The sequence below is a fragment of the Diadema setosum genome, chromosome 21 (genome assembly GCF_964275005.1).
Source record: "Diadema setosum chromosome 21, eeDiaSeto1, whole genome shotgun sequence".
Taxonomy (NCBI): Eukaryota; Metazoa; Echinodermata; class Echinoidea; order Diadematoida; family Diadematidae; genus Diadema; species Diadema setosum.
The window spans coordinates 31,393,907-31,408,495 of record NC_092705.1 but is presented as its reverse complement, the minus strand read 5'-3'; the positions used below and the strand labels follow the sequence as shown (position 1 = coordinate 31,408,495).

Here is a 14,589-nt window from a genome sequence, read left to right as displayed (position 1 = left end):
GTTTTCTTTTAAAATAGGCAAAACCCCAGGCAACCCACATTGTTGTCTCTAGACAACAATGTGGGTGAACAAATGCAAACTTGATATTGGGAATCAGACAATACATTCAAGAAGCGATTTTTTTTTTTTTTTTAATGGATTCTATAATGTATGTGCTGGCCTCTATACATGGTACCTCTCCAGTAATTTACTTTACCTGTGAAAACACAGAAACAACAGAAGTCTTCCTCATTAATAACCAAGTGCTGACAGGTCAATTACCCTTTTTTAAGAACATGGAATTAGCTCTATGATCTAGTCATTGTCACTATTTATTTTAATTGACCATTCTGCAGAATATAAACATACAGAGCAGACTGTCACCAGTGTCTCTAAGAACACTGCCTGTTGTTAGAAAGCCTTCATAGGGGCATGGTGGGTATAATGCACAGTTTGTATGGATATTTCCCCTGGTGAGATGGCTGAGATAGTGAAACAAGATCAGTAAGTCTTAAATTTCTCAGGCATAACTCACTGCTAGTCTCAGTAGGTAAACTACGCTTTTCACATCATATTGTTTGTTTGCTCGAAAACTCAATGGTTTAGCCAAGGCTTGACACTAAATTCTTCTTTTGGTGGCCCGATTGGTCTGTGTTTGAGCCAATTGACAAGGTGGTGTGTGTTTGGCCAATATTGTATGGGCACCACTGGTTTTTAGGGCATCGCGTGGTTGCTACTTAATTTTTTGGCACAGAGTCTTGAATTCTGGGACTACTGCCCACTTTTCACTTGCCTCCAAAATTGCTTGATGCCCAAACTATATGTAGAATCAAGCCCCTCCCCATATGCCACATAGGTACTGACCAATTCAAGCAGTGGTCATGGAGTGGAAAACCACTGCAGTGAAGCCTGATGAGCAGTTTGCTGTGTCGTTACCACTAGGAAATTGGTCAATAACCATATAGGGAATGCAAAATTGGCCGGTTTAGGGAAGCGCCTGCTCACTTTCTTGCTGTATCTTGCCTGGTGACCACTGGTTATATGAAGTGCCGCTTAGCATCTTCCACAAGAAACTGTAGCTAGATTGGCGCATAAAGTTTTCAAGTAGGCCCTTTCTTTTTTCCATAGTGATATCTCAATATAATCCAATGGCTGGTAGGAGAGCCCCGGAGCTTTCATTCAGTCCCAGCCTGGGTGCCGTGAGTTTCTCTAGTTTTGAGCTGAAGTTGACTGGTGGCTGATATGGGAACTCAACAAGGCACCATCCAGGTGTGGTTTGATGGTGGTTGGGTTGGTCTGGACAGACAAGCCTGTATGGGCATCGCACTCTTCAATAGTGTCCAAGCAAGTTAAGCAATTCAAAACAGACACAGACACACTGAAGCACACAGATGTAGACACAGACACAGACACCACACAGACACACACACATGCTATCTCAGACACATAAACAATAACAAAGCTATTTAGACTCATATTCAAGTAGACATACATTCATTCAGACACAGACATGGACACAAATTGAAGTAACTAACAAATTTTCCACTGTCAATTAAATTCTAAAATTTGCAGGAAGTCATCCCCAGCTTGCTGATGCCACAAACCAAAATGCATGAAGAAACAGCCCGCAAAGAGTTATTGCATCACTATTAGAAAATCAATAGCAGCAGTAGTCTCTGGTGTTGTCATTCACCTGGGTCAACAGAGGACTGTTGGCGCAGTTACCAGGGCTCACCACATGGACGTTAGATAACTTGAGCCCATAAATACGATGTAAGGGTGCATTCGAGCGCTCTCCTAAAGCAATTTGTACTGTACCGTACCCGCGCCAGAGTCATAATGCAAAGAGTTTATTCTCCTTGTTGGGGATAGCTGTAAGTAGTTCAAGCGCGCCAGGTGAATGACCCTCTTGCTACAAAATGTGTGACCTCTTCTAAAAATAACTCATGATGTACGCTTTCTCAACAGAACTCTCGAACACTTCAAATCTGGCATAGTTCAGTGTGGTATGCTTTAGTTTAGTTCGCTTTGGTTCCCTTTAGAGCGCTCGAATGCACCCTAAGAAAGCTATGTATCGAGGGGAAGACAATATATACATGTAGAGACAGCTACACTGTAATCCTGCACAGCTCATAATTACGTAGTCCATCCTAGCACAAACACCCCATCAGGAGCTGATCTCCCTCACCGAGAGTGGGTAACCGTAAATCGCCTTCACATTGGAGTCAGCTGTTTTGGCGCTGACATGCACCGATGGGGCCTTCGTCCATCAGCAGCTTGTATGTGTGGTGCTCCAGAGCAGACTGAGGACCACATCCAGGCTTGGACCTCCTTTGGACCCTCCTCCCATCGACTTGACCAACCCAGGCAGTGACCTAGTAGGATGGTCACAGCAGCTTTGTGACGCAGTCTAGCAGCTGTATAGTAGTATAATCTAAAAAAGTAGCTTGCAGACCTCGTACGAAAAAAGGAGAAGATTCTATTAGAATAGGACAATGTAAATTTGTAGGTAGAATTAGTTGAACTTTCTAGATGCTCATTGTTCTTTGTATATTACAGCCACTACCACTGTTTAATCCTCAGGTCAGAAGACAAGACTTATGACAGATATTCAAGACTTGTCAAAAGTCATTCAATTTATTATCCATACACCCTTATCCCCCCCCCCCCAAAAAAAAAAAAAAAAAAAAAAAAAAAGTTGTGTTGGCATAACCTATCCAACCATAAAATTATCCCATACCCTATTTTTATGTATTTATTTATTTATTTTTTGCTTTTGTATAGTTATTAAAATCATTCATCGTCTGTTATTTGGAAAAACCCTGAGATAGATTGAAATGTGGGGGGCAAATTGGGGCCTAAAAAATTGGGGCCATTTCCAGCTTCAACTTGAAAACCCCATGATGGATATTCACCAAACTTTCCTAGGGTGAGAGAGTCCTTATTTGCTGAAGTGGGTACCACCCACTCCACCCTAAATTTTAAAATGTTTTAGAATGTTGTCTAATATTTTGTACAAGTACAAAGTACATAATTACATATTTAACATGTTCCATACGGGAACCTGGTAGCCTGTGTATCAAGTCTATGGGGATTTCAGAATTCAGTATGGAATGAGTTAAGTGAATGCATTTTCAAGCTTGTGCATGGATCCAGGGGTGGTGCCTTCGGGGCTGGGATCAAATTGAAAGTCAGTTTTTGCAATGCATGATCAAATTTTCCACAAACTTGGCGGGTGTTATTTCCAGGGTGATAGAAAATACAAATGGACACCATACCCTCCTAGAGATCCCCCTAAGTTCCTCAGGTTTCCTACGTTCTTCTTGGATAATACTCTCCAAAAATTTGTGGAAGGTGAATTTTGAATGCAGGTGAGCGTAAGACCCATGGATCTCTTGATGTTGTTGCTGTTGATATCTCATGTGATTATGCTGCCTTTACAATCAAACATGCTTTGTACAGTTCGTAGACTACCTTCAGGGGTGGATCCAGGAATTCCATAAAGAGGGGGCGCCTTTGCAAAATTAAAGGGGGGTGCACGCACCCCTTCGCCATATTTAGTCTTTTTATTTCTTTTGTATTATCCCAAAAAAAAAATAAAGGGGGGTGCACCCAGTGCACTCCCCCTTGATCCGCCGCTGACCTTTAACCCTAAAAAGGCCAGGGGGGGGGGGGGGGTTGAATCAACACCCCTTCGACATTTTTCACGACTATTCTGACGCGAAAATTTTTGACAGCACCATTCGCTGACTTTTTACTTTCCAGTCTTGTGCATCTTTTGACACCATTTTCGCAAAAATCGTGCATACTGTTACGACACTGCACGACCTTCTATACATGCCTGTCAGACCGAAAATGGCTCAGAAACATGATTTTGTGTGTAAAGTCTATGCAAATGGAGTTTTCTCACCTTATTCATAAAGATATGATTATTTTCACTTTCATAAAGCTGAAATCAATTAATTTTAGCATAATTATGCTTGAAAAAGGTTCTGTCAGAAATTTTGTGAAAAAAATGATATTACAAAAGGTCGGAAAACAAAGAAATACATAAAAAATTTATTAAACAATAAAATACATAAGAAAATAAGTTTGATACCATATTTTTTATTTAAGTACATTGTTAGGAATGCTACAGAGAATGTTATCACCAAAAATTAGGATTCTATGAGCTTTACTTAATGATTTAGGGCAAAATGTATGATTTTATGCATATATTAGCATAATTAATCAATATTATGAAAATTTACATTTCTTTTTGTACAATGTGGTAGATTACGCCACAGGTAATGCATGTGCCAATTTTCATGGCGATTGCCCGATCAATGGCCGAGATCTTGGGGGGGGGGTTGAAATCAACCCCCCTTGGCCACAGAACACCCCAAAAAGCCCGGCCTGGTTAGGGTTAAGTGTTGCATACAGAACTGTCGGCTATTTTCCTGCCGTAAAATGCATGTGCATGAGCACTCTTGGCATAGTCCTGGTAGTGTAGAGGGTGCTGTTGATGATACTGCCGATCACCGTTAGCATTGATAACGAAGATTACCGAAGTTGAGCTGTCATCAAGAGTAAAGTGCGTAGGTGTTGCTAAGTAACTTTGCCTTCGTTGTCTTCTCTGCGCATTGTGCAGTCTGTAGTAATGCCAGGGTGCGTGCTAATGTGCTTGTTATTGTGACATCACAAAAGAAGTTTGCTAAAGCTGTCATCCCCCTCAACCGAATCATAAGTCGAACTGTGATCCGACCACTGACTACAGTGAATCAGACTTCTTCGGACTCGGGGAAGTGGGCCACTGCGTATTAAAGCGCTAAAGAGGAGTGGATAGCCGTAGGTCTCTATAAGAAACTTGTGCCGTGCGCCCGCGTATGCATTTGACTATCAAAAACACCAGGACCATGCACCTTTAACTCACTGAGGACAAGTCCTGAGTATACTCTGGTAGATGTCTATGGGAAATACATGTACATGTTGTTGCAAAATCAGTCCATCCTTAATGGGTTAATTTTCTTTTCTATTATTTGTGAGCATATACAGTGCTACCTGTTTGGATGATATCCACACCCGCATTGCTGGTTATCGTGCATATCTGAAACCCATGCTTACTTATAACTTGGCATGCTCATCTAAAAGAAGAATAGAATCAGTCTTCCCTATCCTATTTTTCAGTGACCCATAACTCCAATACAGCAATTTATTATTTTTTTTTCAAACCTACCCTGTTACCCTGTTTTTTAGTGACTCTTTACTCCAGTTCTTTTTTTCTTTTCTTTTTTCTTTTTTCTTTTTTTTTTTTGGGGGGGGGGGGTTATTCTGTGCTGTGTGTATGTAGTGCACCTTGCATCAGCATCTACTTTGTATGAGTTTTCAACATAGTTTGTATGGTTGGAACAGTCCTTTTTACTGCACAGCCAATACCACAGTAGGTTTTAACCCAGTCAACCAAATCAAGAGAGACATTATGTTTTTGAGTGGTAATATTTCATCAATGAAACAGTGACAAAAAATAGGTAGTCCTTCCAGCTTTTTCCTCAGAACGTATTGTCGCTGTTATCATAATTCTCGGTATCGCCAATGCGCAGAAAACTTCTGTGCACACTGAAGAGCTCTGTCACAGATGCACTGTGGGATTCCTCGGTGCCAGTGACGCTTCAGGTTGTCTCACGTGCGTCACAGTTCCCATACGATTCAATGAAGTTATCTGTCTGCTTTTACGTTGTTGCTCCTTTTTTCTTGGCTATAATTCAGCTTAAAAAGAGTTAAAAGTTTCTAAATTTTACTGATTTGCGGTCACTCGAGTCATGGTTCACAACTGCAAGGCTTCGATGTGCTGGTCACATGATGGAAAGCGAAGAAATCTTTAACAAAAAAATACCCCTGGATAAAGACAGAACGTGACCTGAGTGCATATGCAGCCAATATCGGAGCAAGTTTGTCCCCTGAGCTATCCCATAATGCATAATCTGAAATGGTGCTCTGCGCACAGCACCTCTAGAGGTATTGGCGATGCCGAGAATTGTGTATACCTGGTATGCATTTCTGTGCTGCATGGAAAGGCAGTCTGCTGCCTTTACGCGCCACCTTGCTTTATCCTCGACTAGGAGGTGAGTGTAATAAATTGATAATGTCTCCTTTGTGCTGACAATCTTTCCGATGACATAATTTTCTTTGTTGAAGAGGGCAAGTATTGCACAAGCATTTTTCTCATCTGTTATCAATAGAAGAAAAGCCTTTGTGAGAAAGCATCAGGCCAAAATACTGAAAAAATTCCAATGATGGAAAGGATAAATTATATAAAAAAAGAAAAAATCCTTTGATATTTGATTCTTTTGTGGTATGGCGTCCCCGGTGCAGTCCTTTTTTCTTTTCTTCCCTTTTTTTTTTAGATGCCATTTATGCTTCAGACGTCTTTTGTACTTACTCATAGTACTGGAACACATCTGTGTAATATTGCCTGGATTTTGTTTCATTAGATTTTTGCCTGTGTCCACTCTATAGAAGGGACAGGAGACCAGACTTTACAGATTGAGACACTATATATATATATATATATATATATATATATATATATATATATATATATATATATATATATATATATATATATATATATATATATATATATATATATATATATATATATGTATAAATCATATTCGCTGGTGATAAGGGTACACTATTTTTCACAAAAATAAGGCAGTTAAGTCGGGATGAGGCCTATACGCTTGCCCCCACCCTTTAGAATAAACTCCCTCTTTATATTCAGAATGCCTCATCTATTGACTCATTTACCGGTAAAATTCTTCTTAAAACTCATGTGTTTAATCATTTGTATTTTTTTTTTTCTGGAGGCGCACACAGTCAGTTATTAATTATTGTATCTCTTCATCACACGTATTGTTTTAATTTTTTTCTCTTTCTTTTTCTTTTGCTACTGTTATTTTGGTTTTGTATTGTCCTAATGCTATTGTGTTTTCTAGAGTTTGCTTAGAAACACCAGTATGAAGCGTCATATAGATGCAATTCTCGTTATGGCCAATGACGTAAAAAGTACCGAGATGTTGATTTAAGCGTTATTTACGGTGCATTATGGGATAGTCCGGTAGCAAAGTCACTTCTGTTCGTATGCACGTGATACTTGACTAATGCTATTTACACATACAACCGACTGTATTCTACGTGTACTTCCTGTTTTCTCGACTTGAATTACAGCTTTAATATGATTTGAAATTTCTCCATTCTTAAGAAATTGCTGTTAATACGACTATTGGTTGTTGCTGCGAAGCTGCCATGTGTTGTCTGCACGACAATAAATGAAAAAAATCTGCAGAAATAGGACCCTTACTGGCATGCGAGACGTGACGTGGCTGCGTGGGTGAAGTTTGCGGGTGACTCCACAGCGCAGTATGTGCACGCGCGACTTACTAGTACTAGTAGTGGTAGTGGGCCTAGTGCCTAGGTACTTACTTGGAAGAAGTTGCTTCGGAGACGGGATAAGTTCGAGATCACGGTTCATTCCCGATTGTGTTCGTGACATTTCGACAGAGAACAAATAAAAAAAAAATGGGCATATTCCATGACGATATCCAGGTGGGTGAATATTTTCCAGCATATTTTCAGCGTATACAGAGATGACTGATCTGTGATGTGCACATCGATCGCATGATCAAGCAGTACGCTGTACCGGTATGTGTTAGCTTATGCGTGCAGTGGTGTATGGTGCATGCTAATGCAAGGCCGGCCGCCGGCCTAGGGCAATGCATGTGGGGACTACAGTGTACAAGTATGACAGGCCTGGCCACTCGCTGGCTCGGGCGGTACAGCTGCCTATATACTGTACTAGTATCCATGGTCGGCACAGCGCTATAGGTAAAGTGTAAGGTACATGTACACGTACGCGCACGCTAGCACTGTGCAAATTATGCCCCGCGCCGGAAGTGCCCTTGCTACGAAGTGCACTAAATCTTGACGAAAAAGCCACATCCGGGTACTTTTTACATCATTGGCGATAGTGAGAATTATTATACGCTGACACAAACAAATTATTGTCTTTCCAAAGTGTCAAACATGAGGCATGATGGTGAGGGTAACCACTGTGGCGGCTGCAATCCTAACACATATCACACAATAGCACTATCTCTACAGTTATAATTTTCTATTGAATAGATAAGCCTACAGTGTGTGTGAATGAAGACACCAGGCTATTAAATAGTGTGTGTGAGTGTACACACTCTCAGTCATTGCTCACATTAGAGTCCTACACACAGAAATATCATTCAAAATCCTGACATGAAGTTTGCATCAACTGGAAAAAGCTTAATATAAAACAAACATAATCAGAAAGGCCTTAGAAAGATGGAAATTAGAATTTCTCAGAAATATAATGTAGAGAAATAATAAAGTTTTGCTCAGAACAAAACCCCTTCATTTTTTTTTTTAATTCTGTTTTTCATCACCAAAGTTGGGATGCTGCTGATCCGGTGGTGCGGCCTTATTACCGGGGAATACGGTAATTGTTACTTTTACGAAGCCTGATGCTTGCAAGTTAGATTCGCCACCATTCACCTTTTATTTGTCCTGCCGTTATATTTCTTGTATAAAAAGCAAAGGCATTATGGCAATGAGTACCCAATACTCAAACACACACACACAAAAATATTGGTAGAAATGTGTGAAAATACCATTTGAAGTACGTTGTATGCAGCTGAACACACAGTTTCACATTGCAATTTCAAGAAGAGAAAAAGCTCCACACAGTTAGGGGGGGGGGGGGAAGGGACACACCCTTCACCCTCACTTGCTGCGCTAGCACATAGATTTCAGGAAATTGGAATGCTCCTCCCCCGTCCCCCCCCCCCCCACCCTGTAGCATCTCTAACATTCTTACGTGTACATCTAAAAGTGATCTGTGACATAGACTAATGGTGTAGTTTAGACCTTGGTATATTGTACTTGATTTTGACACACATCAGGCATATTGTATCAGTCATGGGTATGGGCACTTGTATGTTAGTGTAGCGGGACGAGCAAGGGGTACATTGTGGGGGTTCCATCTTATCTTTTGCTTTATTTACCGGTAGTCAGGCACTCTGGGGGTATAAATGACATTGTGGGAGTATTTGTCTACAGCAGAAAACTAGGGGGTACTCCGACCCCAAAGTGCAATGTACCTATTGCTAGTTTGGGGGTTGGCCTAATAGTGTCTGATTAAATCACAATTTTCTACGAACTGTACCCATATTGTCAAGGATTTTTTTTTTTCCAGGTTTGGAATGTTAGGAATGTATTTTTGTTGATGTTTGTCTATGTCTCATTGTGCCAGTCTCTTTTATGCCTCCGCCACGAAGTGTTACCGAACATGTTGTGTTTTCGGCTTGTAAGTCTGTCCTTTTGTCCATCCGTAATCGATTTTGTGTATGGTGTAACTAAAGAACTGTTTTAGGTGTCCAAATGAAACATGGCATATTGAGTAGACAGACCTGTGCCTATCAACTTTTGGGTGCACATGCTCAAAAGGACAAATGTCGAGTTTACATCCGTAAAATTTCACAATTTTCCCATATCTCTGCAATGCATGAAAGTATTTTCATGAAACTTAATCTGTAAACATGTAGTATTAGATGAAGATTCTCTCGGGGAAGTTTAAGGCCATGGGGTTGAAGGTCAAGTGAAAATGCAAAGATTTCACTTTTTTCTTTCTATTTTTATTTTCATTTTTCTTTCTTGAGCAAGTGATTCTGTTTGTCGTGTGTAGGAGGTTTGGCGTAATGTGTACTTTTTTGTTTATTAGGTGATCCGAGTATCCTCTTGGATCACCTTCTATATCTGTACTCATTCTTTGTTCTTCTTCTTCTTCTTCTTCTTTTTCTTCTTTCTCCTCAAAAGTTGTGCAGACGTTAGCTCAGAAAGTCGTCTGCCTATCAATTTCAAACTTATACCATGTATGCATCATGTCCCAAAGACAACAAATCTAATGTATCACTGTGATCAGTCGACCGTGACGTCACTATGACATCATTATATGAAAACGCATTCTCAATTCTATCTCATTAATGGAATGGAATTTTTCAATGAAATTTACGTCACATATATTTCAAGTTATGCGCATTCTACTCATGTTCTCAAAATTCATATTTTCTCTTAAAACGTGCACGTATGCGCGTGTTGAAATATTTACATACTCCAATCGAGCTCAAAATTTTTTTGCACACGTTTCACACCATTTGGAGCATTTGTTGAAAAATTGAAAAAAATTGAAAAACGCGCGCGTACATATATGCACGCACAGCTCATATGCAATAGAAATTTCCATTTTTTTTTACACTGATCGTATGCCTGAAATGTCAAGGAATATTTCTACCAAGTTTCAAGTCAATCCGACTCAATATGACGTCATACGGGCCCGTCAAAGTTGAAATTTCGCGCGCGCCTCAATGGCAATATACATGTACAGTGCAACTATGCCAAAAAAACGCCAATTTTAAATCCGATTTTACTTGTCAGGATGGACGGTGACCCCCCATTTTCTTTACGTATTCTGAAAGCTGATGAGTTCTACATGTGATTTCATGGGTTGGCAATGCTGAAAAAATGACTAAAAGATATCAAATTTCTTGATAAAATAAAAAAAGTAAATTTTCAAAATGATGTCATCAAATTTCAAGTTCACTCGAGCGTATCTCTCTTATCCTTTGCCGATTTTCACCCAGATTTCAGTATGTTGTAGCTTATTTAATGGTCTTTCATCAATGTAATTACACAATTTTGATTGGCTGACGGCATCACCTCGTAAAAATGGATTGAAAGTAACCTTGTCAAATTTGACCAGTTTACGTGTTATCTCTATGGGAGTGCAGTGTTTCTGGAAATGGAAATTGACATGACTATCTTTTTTGAGCACTAGCTCACTTATGCTTCGGTGAATTTCTCCCAGATTTTAATATGTTGTATCTGAGACTTTGGGCTATTGTAAGTGTGCCCTTTGATTTTCATACGATGTTGGGATCACGTCAAAAAACCTGGTTGAAATTAAAGCTTATCTTCGATGTATTGGGATATTTCTTTCTTTCTGCAACTTTCTTTGCAATAACTCAAGAAAAACAGCTCCTATCACCCCTATATTTTGCACATGTTTAGTTCATGTCACGTACATTATTTCATAAAATAACAAGTACTTGATCGGACACCATCTTGGGTATGTAAATTAGGGTCAAAGGTCATAAATGTTTCATCCTGTATCTTGGTGAATACATGTCCTATCTTTCCCATATTTTGCACACACAAAGACCATGTTACAAGAATCATTTCACAAAATAACAATTTTTTGCTCAGATGCCATCTTGTCTGTGCAAAGTGGGATCAAAGGTTTCAAGTTTCAAGTTTATTTCATATTTCCATTTCTCAGTGATGGGATTACAAAATGATTGACAATAAAACAAAATTACAAAACATATACAACCATATCTTATGTTTGAAGAAAAAAAAAAGACAAACAAACATTACACACAAATATAAATGGTCATTTTCATCTGAGGATATCACAAATAAATGTCAGAAATATGATGGGGCCTACATAAAAGCAAAGATGCTTGTAAAAACTGTAGGTTCCCGAGTTTATAGGCGTGAAATTATACGGAGAACGGACATGTTTATCTCGACCAACTTAAATTGTACCAGTGCAAAATCAGTATTAAAAACGAACTATCGAACCACATGAATACTTTAGTATCGCTTAAACGAGACTGTACATATTTCGCCGTGTTTACACACACATACTCACACAAAAAGTGCTATAACGGTATCGTCAAATAACTTGGAGCTGCAGACAAAGACAAAAGACTGGGGGTATTAAAAAAATGTTGCTAAGAGCCGGGTAGTGTGTATCCACTAAGTAATAGCCGTTTTAGTTTGCGTTTGAAGGTGAATAAGGATAAGGAAGAAGTAATATCTTGAGGGAGGTCATTCCAGTATCTGGGTCCATTAAACATAATTGTTTTCTTTGCAAAAATAGTGCGAGTACGGGGAAGGTGATAAGCGTCACTCTGACGAGTGGGGTAGCAATGAATAGAGCGATTTCTTTTGAACATGTGAATAAAAACGGATGGTAACTCATTAGTTGTTAGTTTATACATGAAAATTCCAAGATTATAATGAAATAGGTCTGGAATTTTCAGAATTCTGTTTTGATGAAAAAAACAGTTGGTATGAGCAAAATATCCGGCGTGGTTTATAATTCTTATTGCACGCTTTTGAATACGAAGAAGGGAATCTAATAGTAAATTGATTGCATTTCCCCACGCCAAAATTCCATAATTAAAGTGTGGAGATATTAAAGAAGAATATATACTCTGCAAAATATAAACAGGGAACAAATGTTTAAGCTTGTTTAAAAGGTCATATGTACTTCTTTCTGTATCTTCGTTATGACGTGTTATCTCTATGGGAGGGAATTTTTCTAGATGTGAATATAGACATCATTGTTTTTATTGAGCACTTACTAGCTCACTTACCCTTCAGTGAATTTCTCCCAGATTTTAATATGTTGTAGCAAATGAAACCTGTATTGTCATGCCTATTGGGATCAGGACTCAAATCATTGATTTCCGAATAGATCGGATCACCTAATTTGTCAGTGTTGACAAATTCCAAGTCTATTTTTCATTCTTGTTGGCAGGGCAGGGATTTTCCCCCTTGAACTGTAGTAGTAAGAATGGGAGATCTGGCAGCGTTAACCTGTTGAGGATGGGCCCCGAGTATACTTGGGCAGGTGTCTATGGGAACTGCATGTTGTAGCAAAATCAAACCGTCCTCAAGAGGGTTAAAAAGACCTTGATATCATGGAGTTAGTCTTCACAGTTAGAAGCAAAGCTGTGCAGAGGGTTAGCAATAAGCTGTTACAGAGAGATGGTACACCTTGCCGTAAAACACAGAAAGTACAAGTAGAGTTCTAGCATTTACTAAACGTCAACATTTTCGTGCCATTATTTTTTTGGGGCAGCTCAAAAACATATTTGTGGGTCATTGAATTTGCGTTTTGCCATTTTCAACCTATTCAAAACATGCAGATAAAATTTTGAAGATATTTTCACTGGATTAAGAATTCGTGCTAGCCAAAAGTAGCACGAAATACGTGAAAATTAATGTACCACAAACATTTCTGTGTTTACGGTACTTTGTTCAGATACAAACTTAAGTTTGCTTCATCTGTTTCTGTCACTGTTTTGAGTCTGTGCACGTAGCCTGAAATATTTGGACATTTCTCTACAAGGTGTAAAACTACAGACTACAGCGCCACCTTGGCTGTGTAAGAGTACTCATAGCTTTGGCATATCTCCTGGCAGACATTATCTTTTTCTCTTTTTTTTTCCAAATATTTTGACGGGTTAAAGCATGTACATACCTTTGTTTTGCATAAATTTGCATGGGTGTTGTCCATAAATTTGCAGCTTATTGGTTGGTCACGTTGTGAGCCAATGGGTCGGTCACGTTGTGAGCCAATAGGTCGACGTACAGAGTGTTTTGCTGCAGTTTGTATGAATGCAGTAAAGAGTAGATTTCAGACCGTAGTTTGAGGCCTCCACCACGAAAAGAAGGTTTTAACACATGTTTACTGCATGCCGCATGCTGCTGTACACTTATTGTACACTTATATGCATTATGCCAATGAGTGACAAGAATTTCTGATTGTGCCTGTGAATTTGGGCTCAGGCAGCCCAGATCAATCTCTTTCCATGTTTCCCATTATATTGCAAGAGATTTTAATATCACATAGATATAGACAAAGAATTTAATAAAATAGAAGGGGCACTCTCATTTCAATACAAAATTGCAATTATTGTGAAAACATTATTAAGTTCAGGAATGGTTGGCAGACACTTTTATGCTTCATTCTCTATACTTTTATATCCATACAGTTGATGCATGCTTGTATCATGCTGTTTGACAAACAATTTTTTGTGCATGTTTGTGTGTGTGTGTGTGGGTGGGGGAGGGGGAGGGAAGGGGAATTGCATAAAACTGCTGTTGCAGGTATTGATACAAGAAATATTTTCTTTTAAAAGTGATTTAAAGGCATCTTTTCTGCATAGCCTCAAGCCTTATTCTTCCCCCTTCCCTATACCCCACCTCATGTCAAACTAGGCCTACCCTATCCTATCTATACCCCACCTCAAGTAACACAAGGCCTACCCTATCCTATCTATACCCCACCTCAAGTCAAACTAGGCCTACCCTATCCTATCTATACCCCACCTCAAGTCAAACTAGGCCTACCCTATCCTATCTATACCCCACCTCAAGTCAAGCTAGGCCTACCCTATCCTATTTATACCCCACCTCAAGTCAAACTAGGCCTACCCTATCGTATCTATACCCCACCTCAAGTCAAACTAGGCCTACCCTATCCTATCTATACCCCACCTCAAGTCAAACTAGGCCTACCCTATCCTATCTATACCCCACCTCAAGTCAAACTAGGCCTACCCTATCCTATCTATACCCCACCTCAAGTCAAACTAGGCCTACCCTATCCTATCTATACCCCACCTCAAGTCAAACTAGGCCTACCCTATCCTATCTATACCCCACCTCAAGTCAAACTAGGCCTACCCTATC

The 14,589-nt window shown here is 39.5% G+C and overlaps 1 protein-coding gene across 1 annotated transcript in view; it reads left to right on the top strand.

The window, feature by feature from the left end:
* Positions 1 to 14,589, top strand: part of LOC140244575 (FMR1-interacting protein NUFIP1-like) — a 56,448-nt gene that overhangs the window by 3,378 nt on the left and 38,481 nt on the right. The window lies entirely within an intron of this gene.